The sequence below is a fragment of the Callospermophilus lateralis genome, chromosome 4 (assembly GCF_048772815.1).
Source record: "Callospermophilus lateralis isolate mCalLat2 chromosome 4, mCalLat2.hap1, whole genome shotgun sequence".
In the NCBI taxonomy this organism is placed as follows: Eukaryota; Metazoa; Chordata; class Mammalia; order Rodentia; family Sciuridae; genus Callospermophilus; species Callospermophilus lateralis.
Genome location: NC_135308.1, coordinates 73,717,300 through 73,726,605, shown reverse-complemented (window position 1 = coordinate 73,726,605; position 9,306 = coordinate 73,717,300). Strand labels below are relative to the sequence as shown.

Genomic DNA, 9,306 nt, shown 5'->3' with positions numbered 1-9,306 from the left:
TTTGATATGAGTATGGACACTCCTGCTTGTTTCCAAAGTCCATATGAGTGATATGATTTTTCCCAACCTTTCACCTTCAGTCTATGTATGCCTTTTCCTATCAAATGCGTCTCCTGAAGGCAGCATATTGTTGGGTCTTGTTTTGTGATCCATTCTACTAGCCTGTGTCTCTTAACTGGTGAGTTTAAGCCATTAACATTTAGGGTTATTATTAAGATATGGGTTGTTCTTCCAGCCATATTTGTTTATTTATGTTACTAAACATGGTTTGTTTTCCTCTTTGATTATCCCCCCCCTTTACTGTACTACCTCCCGCTATTGGTTTTCATTGATATTTTCCATTTCCTCTTCCTGTAATATTTTGCCGAGGATGTTTTGAAGAGATGGTTTTCTAGCTGCAAATTCTTTTAACTTTTGTTTATCATGGAAGGTTTTAATTTCATCTTCCATCCTGAAGCTTAATTTCTCTGGATACACAATTCTTGGTTGGAACCCATTTTCTTTCAGTGTTTGAAATACGTTATTCCAGGATCTTCTAGCTTTCAGAGTCTGTGTTGAAAGATCAGCTGTTATCCTGATTGGTTTACCCCTAAATGTAATCTGCTTCCTTTCTCTTGTAGCTTTTAAAATTCTCTCCTTATTCTGTATGTTGGGCATCTTCATTATAATGTGTCTAGGTGTGGATCTCTTATGATTTTGCACATTCGGCGTCCTATAGGCTTCTAGGATTTGGGATTCTGTCTCATTCTTCATGTCTGGGAAGTTTTCTCGTATTATTTCATTGAATAGATTGCTCATTCCTTTGGTTTGGACCTCTATACCTTCCTGTATCCCAAGCGCAGGGGCCATGCTAATCTTCTCTGTATCGTTCCAATTTTAGTATATGTGCTGCCGAAGCGAGCACTCCATAACACTATTAATCAGTGAGAAAAGTAGGTGATAAATATTATAGAATAGGATGAAAGGTTCAGTATTAATGATAGTATACTTAATACTAAATGATATTGGAAGAAGGAGGAAAAGGGGTGGGGGAAGTAGTGACACAGAAGATAGAATGAAGAGAGAGAATGAAAGAGAAAGGAAATAAAATGGAGATGGGAAAGAAGAAGTGAGGTATTGAGAAAAAGTATAATTAACTGAAAATTATATGAAACTATGAAAGAAGACATGATAAAGGATCACAGAGTAAAACAACACTAAACAGCTAATACAAAAATAATCATTAAAAAGTCTGTTTTCTCCTTGTTGAGGTATTTAAAATGGTGACAATTCTTTCTGGCACTTCAATTTTAAAATTCCCTAGCTACAAGGAGGATTGCAGGACAGCTGTTATACTAAACAGCGTGCGCTGAGTCAAACCAACCAAACTTGTTAGGGGATCCTGTCTGCTGTATTCTGAGCTCTCCTATCATTGCCTTTCAGCAAATGTTGGATGAGCCTTGTACATTTTGTAGCAGAATTTACTCTTGATATACCTTTGGTTTTGTTTCTGGGGATGGGAGTGTATCTCTTATACTAGCTGCTCATCAGCTTTCTGCTCTGAATAACCTGTGAATTGACCTAGAAAGTACAGCAACCCTCGTTGTAAGTATGTCAGCTTCTGTCCTATGGAGCAGTGTGTGGAAAGTGCCCAGGTCACAGTAGCAGATCCTCTGGGTGCTTAGGGTGTTGGTATCCAGTAGCCTTCCACTCAACCCAGCTTCAACTCACTTCCACTCACTGGAAGCCTTGTTCCTCCTTATTATATAGTACAGACTGCAAATTTCAAATAAAAATGTCCTTTGCTTTTCTATGCTCTGCAAACCTGAACACTATTAGCCATGGCTCCCATTGCTGCCCAAAGCTTCCCTCAGTTCTTCAGTATAGTTTCACTTCTGATGCCAGATTTATTCATGGTTTGGGCACCTATGGATCGAGTGAGAAGCGAACCATAGGTGGCTATTGAGAATATTGGCTCTTGGGTATACCAAAAAAAAAAAAAAAAAGGCAAATCAAGAACAAAACAAAATAAGATAGGATAGAAAAAGAATGCAAAGAAAAACTGCAAGCATTTCTAAAAGCATTTCTAATTTCGCACTTTGAAAGATTAAACAATAAGGTTTAAAAAAGGTTAGGTTTTTAAATATGGCACTACTTCCTCGCTTCTACTAAATTTGCTGGGAAGTGCTGAGACTCTCTCCTGTATCAGCTCCCCTTAAGGTATCTGTACTTGTTTTCTGCTTCCTTTGCAGTTTTGCAGGATAGCAGAGCCTGCTTTTCTTAAAAGCTTGCTTTTAGCTGGGCACAGTGGCTCACACCTATAATGCAAGTTCAAAGCCAGCCGCAGCAAAAGTGAGGCACTAAGCAACTCAGTGAGACCCTGTCTCTAAATAAAATATAAAATAGGGCTGGGGATGTGGCCCAGTGGTTGAGTGTCCCTGAGTTCAATTCCCCATACCAAAAAAGAAAAAAAAAAAAAAAGCCTGCTAGAAGGGATATATTTTGGCTCATGGTTTGGGAGGTTTCAATTCATAAACAATTGGTCCCATTGCTTAGGCCCTGCAGTAGCATAGTGCATCAAGTTGGGAGCATGTGATGAAGACATAAGGAAAGAAGAGGAGAGGCCAATGTCCCCGAATCCACTTGATGGGCATGCCCCCAATAACTAGAAGACCTCCCAATAAGTCCCACCTATTAAAGTTTTCACCAACTCCCAATATCACCAAGATGGGGACTAAGAATTTAACAGTTGAATTTGGGGGGACATTTGAAATCCAAACTATAGCAAGGACTGCATCTATATTAACAAACTTGTCCTCTTATGCCTCTGTTCTGAGTCTCTGTCCAGAGTCTCAAATATTTTCTTCTTTCATATCTATATTTCTTGGCCACTTAAATCCCTTTGTTAAAAAATAAGATATTTGGAAAATGGTGTACTTTAAAAATTAATATATACATATCTTTGCCATATTCATAAACTTTTAGAATGCTTTTCTTTCAATGATTCATTTATACAATTTTTTCTGCTATAAACTCAACATAATATATACATCATTCATTCATTATTAATCTTTATAGTTTTACTTTGAATTTTAACTGGATATATATTGTGTATATCTGTATATATTATATCATATATGTATATTTAATAATATAATCTTATAGGAGTATATGATTTGGTTGGTGTTACTATTTATATGCCAACTCAACCCATAAGTATGACCTCTCCTGCATTGTCAGTGGGTCTTTCCTCACAGATTTACATGTTCTCTGTAACCAGCCTTTGGACTCTCAGAGCAGAAGCAAATGCCATATCTCCCCACCTGTCCACACCCTTCATAATGTTGCCTCACATAGTAATTCTACTCCTACCTGACAAATAGGTAGCTCTGTACAGTTTTTTCATCTATAAGCTTACTTGCATATTTGTTCTAGTTTCCTCTAAATGTCTGCCAAATTAAGAGGAAAAGTTCTAAAATTAAAAAGAAAATATATTTATATCTCTGGCCTTATATTTCCCACTTTTTTCCTCACTATAATAGTTACCCTAAATATCTGCCACATTTTTATAATGCAGCCCACTAAATTATAAAGTTGGAAAAAGAAATTTGTTAGGTATTACCAAAATTTGTTTTTGTCTTATGGTAACCACATTTGATTGAAAATCTTCAGATATAGATTCCTAAAGAGAGATTATGATATAATTAAAGATACTTATATTTACTTATGTAATTTGTAATAATGTCATAAATTATACAGATAGATTATGCATGCCAAGCTTGCAGATTTAGCAGAGCTTGCTCATGAGCCTGCTTTCTTCAGATTTCCTCATTTCCTAAGCATGGTTTTCACAAGAATACATTCATTTTTCAATAAAGTTTTTATGTTGGAAAAAATTAAGATTTATAGAAAAATTGAAAAACAATGAAGTTTTCATTTGCTTGTCTGTTTTCTATTTCTTTTAATGTTATCACTTTACTTCACAGAACATTTATCAAAACTAAAAAAAAATAATACTGACATATTACTATAATGGATTGAACTATGTCCCTTAAAAGATATGTTTTAGTCTTAATCCCTATTACCTATGAATGGGATCTGATTTTAAAATAAATTTTCTGCAGATGTAATCAAGTTAAACTGAGATTACAGTGGATTAAGGTGGGGTGTCCTTGTAAGAAGAGGAAAGTTTGAACACAGGGACACAAAGAAAGTATCATTATGAGGAGGCAGGGATAAAATGTAATGATGATTCTACAAACCAAGAAATGTCTAGGATTGCCAGCAATTGGCAAAATCTAGGAAGGGAAATTTAAAAGGGATCATGACTCTACTGATATTTTGATGTCAGACTTGCCTCCAGAACTATAAAATGTATGAATGAATGACTGGCTGGCTGAATGAATGAATGAATGAATGGATTTCTGTCATATTAAGACACAGTTTGTGGTACATAATAAAAAGTGTTGTAAATACTGGTTTCAGGAAAGCGTTCTCTTCTTGGCTTGTAGATAGCAACCTTCTCTGTGTTCTCCTACAGCTTTCCCTCTGTACATGTATGGAAAGAGAAAGAGCACTCTGGAATCTCTCTTCTTTTTGTAAAAACACCAGTACTTGGCTTAGGGTCTTGCCCTCATAACCTCATTTGACCTTAATTGCATCAAAAGACCCTGTTTCCAAATACAGCTACGTGGGGTGGGGCAGGGAGTTATGACTTCAACTTATAAATCTTGAGGGGATATAATTGAACCTACAACATTCCACCCTCTGTCTCCCTAGCACTCATATTCTTCTCACATATAAAATCAACTCAATCCATTGCAATAACACAAAAAGGTTTAACCCTTCCCAGCCATTTAGTCCAAAGTCTCATCCAAGTCAGATTTCAGTGAGACTCAAAGAACTATTCATCCTGAAGTAAAATATTTCTCTAGCAGTGAACCAGTGAAACCAGAGAAGTTATATGCTTCTAAAATATAATGATGGGAAAGGCATAGAATAAAACCCCCATTTCAAAAGAAATAAATAAAAGAGAAGGAAAGAGTGGTTATGGGTCCAAAGCAAATTCAAAACCTATTCAAGGCAAATTCCATTAGATCTTAAGGCTCGGGAATAAACCTCTTTGGCTGGATATATTGTCCTTTGTGACCACTAGGAATTGCAGTGTCATTTCCATAGCCCAAAGTAGTTGCTTTACTCCCTTGGCTTTCTGAAGCAGTCCTGACCCTAAGGTGCTGGGTCAGGGAAGCCTAGCATACTAAAATGAAGGACATGGTCCCATCCTCTGAAACTGAGATGGGAACAGCCTTTCCCCCCCATACATGCCTTAAAAGTGACATCTCTAATGAACTTTGAATCATATTTGGGGTCATTCCTACCTTTTCCTGAAGTATGGTTATAGGCAATGTTTCTATGGTTCCAATCTTTAGAATATCAGAAGTCATAAAATATTCCTTTATTTTATCCCATCTCTGTTCCTAGTGAACTAAACTGACAGTGCCACTGCTGCTCTGGTTCAAATTGGTAAGGTCTCTTTTTAGTACAATCCAATTTCTATTCTCAGCTTCTGTTGAAGTGGCCAATTAAAATCAGGGTAACCTCTTATGGAGTAACTGTGCAGCCACACCCTTCGTGTTCAAAAATGAGGCTTTTTCAGTTTTTCAAACATGGATAGGCTATGAATTTTTCAAATATTCAGGCTCTGGTATTTTTTTTCTTAATGGATTATTTAATTCATCTTGTTTTGCTCTCATTTTACTATAATGAATAAGAAGAAGCCAGGTTGTAATCTCAACACTTAGAAATTTCTGATAAATATCCAATGCTGTCACTCAAAAGCGCCACCATCCATAAAACACTAGAACAAAATTCTACTAAGTCTGTTGCCACTTTTTGACCAAAGTTTAAATAACATGTTTCCAACATTCCTCATCACCACCTGAGATTCCACCAGAATTGCCTTCAACATCCATACTTCCACCAATTGTTCCTTTCTTATTTTTTACAACATGTATCTCAGAATTATTCTAGTTTCTATCCACTACCCATTTCCAAATTCACTCCACACTTTTAGGTTATTTATTACAAGAGCACCCTGCTTTTCAGTACCAAAATCTGCATTAGTCTGCTTGGACCAACATAACAAAATGCCACAGTCTAGGTGACTTAACCAAAATTGATTTTCTCATAGTTCTGGTGTTGCAATTCCGTGATCAAGGTGTTAACAAGTTTAATTTCTAGCTTTCTTCCCTTCTCTCTATGTTCTCACATGGTTTTTCTTCTGTGCATATGTGTGGAAAGAAAGAGAGCTCTCTTGTGTGTCTCCACCTTCTAAGTATATCAATCTTTTTGAATTAGGTTCCCATCCTTATCATCTAATTCAACCTTAATTACTTCTGCAAAGGTCTTGTCTCCAAATACAGTGACATTGGGGACTACAGCTTCAACCTATAAATTCTAGGGGAGACACAGTTCAGTCTGTACAATGACACTGGCCATGAAGGCAGATCATTCCCTATGAAGCTTCAAATGAAATGACAGAACTCATTTACAATTTGATTATAGCCTGTGAAAGACCTTGAAGCACAATTTCTAGCTTCTGCCTCAAACAGAAGGTTATCAGGTCCATTGTACATGCTCATCTAAGGAAAAGAAAGTGACTCAAACTTTAAGATTAGAATATATTACCAAATACATGAGGAAGAACCAGGTGTAGATACACTTTCAGTACTGGAAAAGGAAGAAGCTCAAAATAGAAACAATTTGCTTTGTGGATGTATATGTGCTGTCACATAATAGCAATAACCAGACTTTCATTATTTAATATCTTTAGTTTACTCTGTGAGATCTAAGTATTTTCCAGCATCAGTCTTCTAAGAATTTTATCATCACTAAAATATTTAAGAGTACTGTATTTTGAAAACTTCAGGGAGCTGTGACTAAGAATAATGTGCTAGGTCAAGTTTCAGCACCTTCCCTTTGTCACTTCTATTACATTACTTTGGCCTAGATTTTATTTATATATATATATAAATATATATTTATATATATATATATATATATATATATATATATATATAGAGAGAGAGAGAGAGAGAGAGAGAGAGAGAGAGAGAGAGAGAGAATGTTCTATCTCAAGCTTTTCTACAAAATGTACTCTGTGTTTTTCTTCTGGTGGATTCTGACTTTGGGCATTTATCTAAGTTTGGGGAAGAGAACAAGAGATTATACTTTGAGAAAGACAATTTATCATTTTAGAGGAACAACTAGCTCATATCTAACAATTCCTGAGATTTAATTAGACGTCTTCATGGTACATTTGTTGTTAATGGCAGAAGAATTTTATTTTAACTTTTTTATGTAACTTGCCACGTATGTAGATTGGAAAGGGACAAAGAAGGACACAGCTCTTGAATTTAGCCTTAGACATTCATAAAGCCTTCTTTATTCATCTAAAGTCTTTATTTTAAATTTCTATGTTAGCTTTATTTTTATTAATCAGCTTACTCCATGTAGAAATATAGTATGAAACATCACAGCAAGCCCTTTGATAGGTTTGTTTTAGATTGTTGATTTTTCCTTGAATTTATCATTGAAATTAGGGAGACACAGACTTCTAAGAATATGTAATCTCCCATTATTAACATATCAAACATGAGGGATAAAATAAAGAAGGAGAATAGGATGTAAAACCCTATAACAGAGCAATCACGAGGGGCTGAGAAGCCACTCCTGGTTTTCTAACAATTAAATTATTTAAATAAGTTTTCCAAACTCATTCAATGACTAAATTTTATTTTCTTTCATATTATCATTAACATTAAAAATTAATGTTCAAAGTATTCCATGGAAATCATAAACTCAGGATATGTTCAGGCAGATGTTCATCTGTGTCCTTGTTGATATGGGCAAAACTTTCATAGAACATCCAGCTTTGAGAAATGCAACTTTCTCTGATCCCCTTAATATATGTCAGTTCTAGTATATTTGATAGATTCAATAAATCTGGTAACATAATTTATGTATTTTATAAAATTATGTTGACTAGAGTATCAAATTTATCGAACAAAAATTCAAAAATGCAAGCTATGAAAAATTTACGAAGTTCAGGGTAGTGTATATAGTTCCCTTTATTTTGTGGGATGTTACAGAAAGATTCTTTAAATTTCTTTGTTGTCCCTATCCTAGCGTGATAAGGAAGTGGAAAGGAAAAAAAAAAAAAAAAAACTACCTCAGCTTTTAAGATGACTTCTCCTTTTGAGTACCACTAACTCAACTTTTCAGTCTTCTCATTTACAAACAATAGAACTGTTTCCAGCTCATGAGTACAGCTTTAGAGACTAGAGTTATTTCTTAATATCAGGAAGAAAGAGTCCTATAATGCTACCTCAAAAATTTTGGCATATTGGTAAGATTTTGTTTTTATTTTGCTGTGACATTTGAAAGAAGGAGATTGTGGTCATAGTATGTATAACTACAAAAAAAAATTACATGGTAAAAAAGAATAGAGAGGATGTAAGAAAAACAAAAATATTGAAAGTTTTATAAATTTTAACAGCAATATTGGAGACAGAATTAAGATCCAAGAGAAGGGAAATTTATCAATAAATTCAACAAAGAAAGTATGAATAAAGGCTTAGATTAGAAGTTATGCAAGAATAAGAAGTGTGAAAATGAAAAGAAGGTCTAAATGAAGGACATATTAATTGTTAACAAATGTCTGGTACAATAGCAAATTCACACATATAACCTATGAGGTGGATACCATTGTCTCTATTATAAATGTGAAATGAACATCTATATATGTAAAGTTGTAAAAGCCAATATAAAATTTAACTCCAGAACCAGCTAAATGACAATCTTTGATTTTTCTTCTATAAATTTAGTAAAGGGGAGAAATAAAAAATAATGATTAGGAAACAAAGAATACATCTCAGCTCTAAAGAGTGAGGATGGAGCAAGATGTGGCTTATGCCTATAACCCCAGATACTTGGGAGGCTAAGTAAGGAGGATCACAAGTTCAATACCACCCTCAGTAACTTAGTGGGTTAGTGAGGCCCTAAGCAACTTAGTGAGACCCTGTCTCTAAAAACAAAACAAACAAAAAAAAAACTGTAAAAGGAACTATAGTGTAGTGGGGATATAGCTATAGCTCAGTGGTAAATCATACCTGGGTTCAATACCCAGCACCAAAAAGAGAAAGAGAGGGAGAGGGAGAGGGAGAGGGAGAGGGAAAGGGAGAGGAGAGAAAGAGAATGAAGATGGAGTAAGTTCTCATATTTCATAGCACATGTCAAACTAATGGTAATTTTTAAGTGTATAGTTTA

General features: G+C 35.0%; 1 protein-coding gene and 1 non-coding gene across 2 annotated transcripts in view; both read right to left on the bottom strand.

Moving 5' to 3' along the window:
- The window catches only part of LOC143397703 (scavenger receptor cysteine-rich type 1 protein M130-like), a 93,389-nt gene that overhangs the window by 4,703 nt on the left and 79,380 nt on the right, over positions 1-9,306 (bottom strand). The window lies entirely within an intron of this gene.
- Positions 797-904, bottom strand: LOC143398657 (U6 spliceosomal RNA). Its single transcript, XR_013091274.1, has one exon. It is a non-coding gene; the product is annotated as a U6 spliceosomal RNA (small nuclear RNA).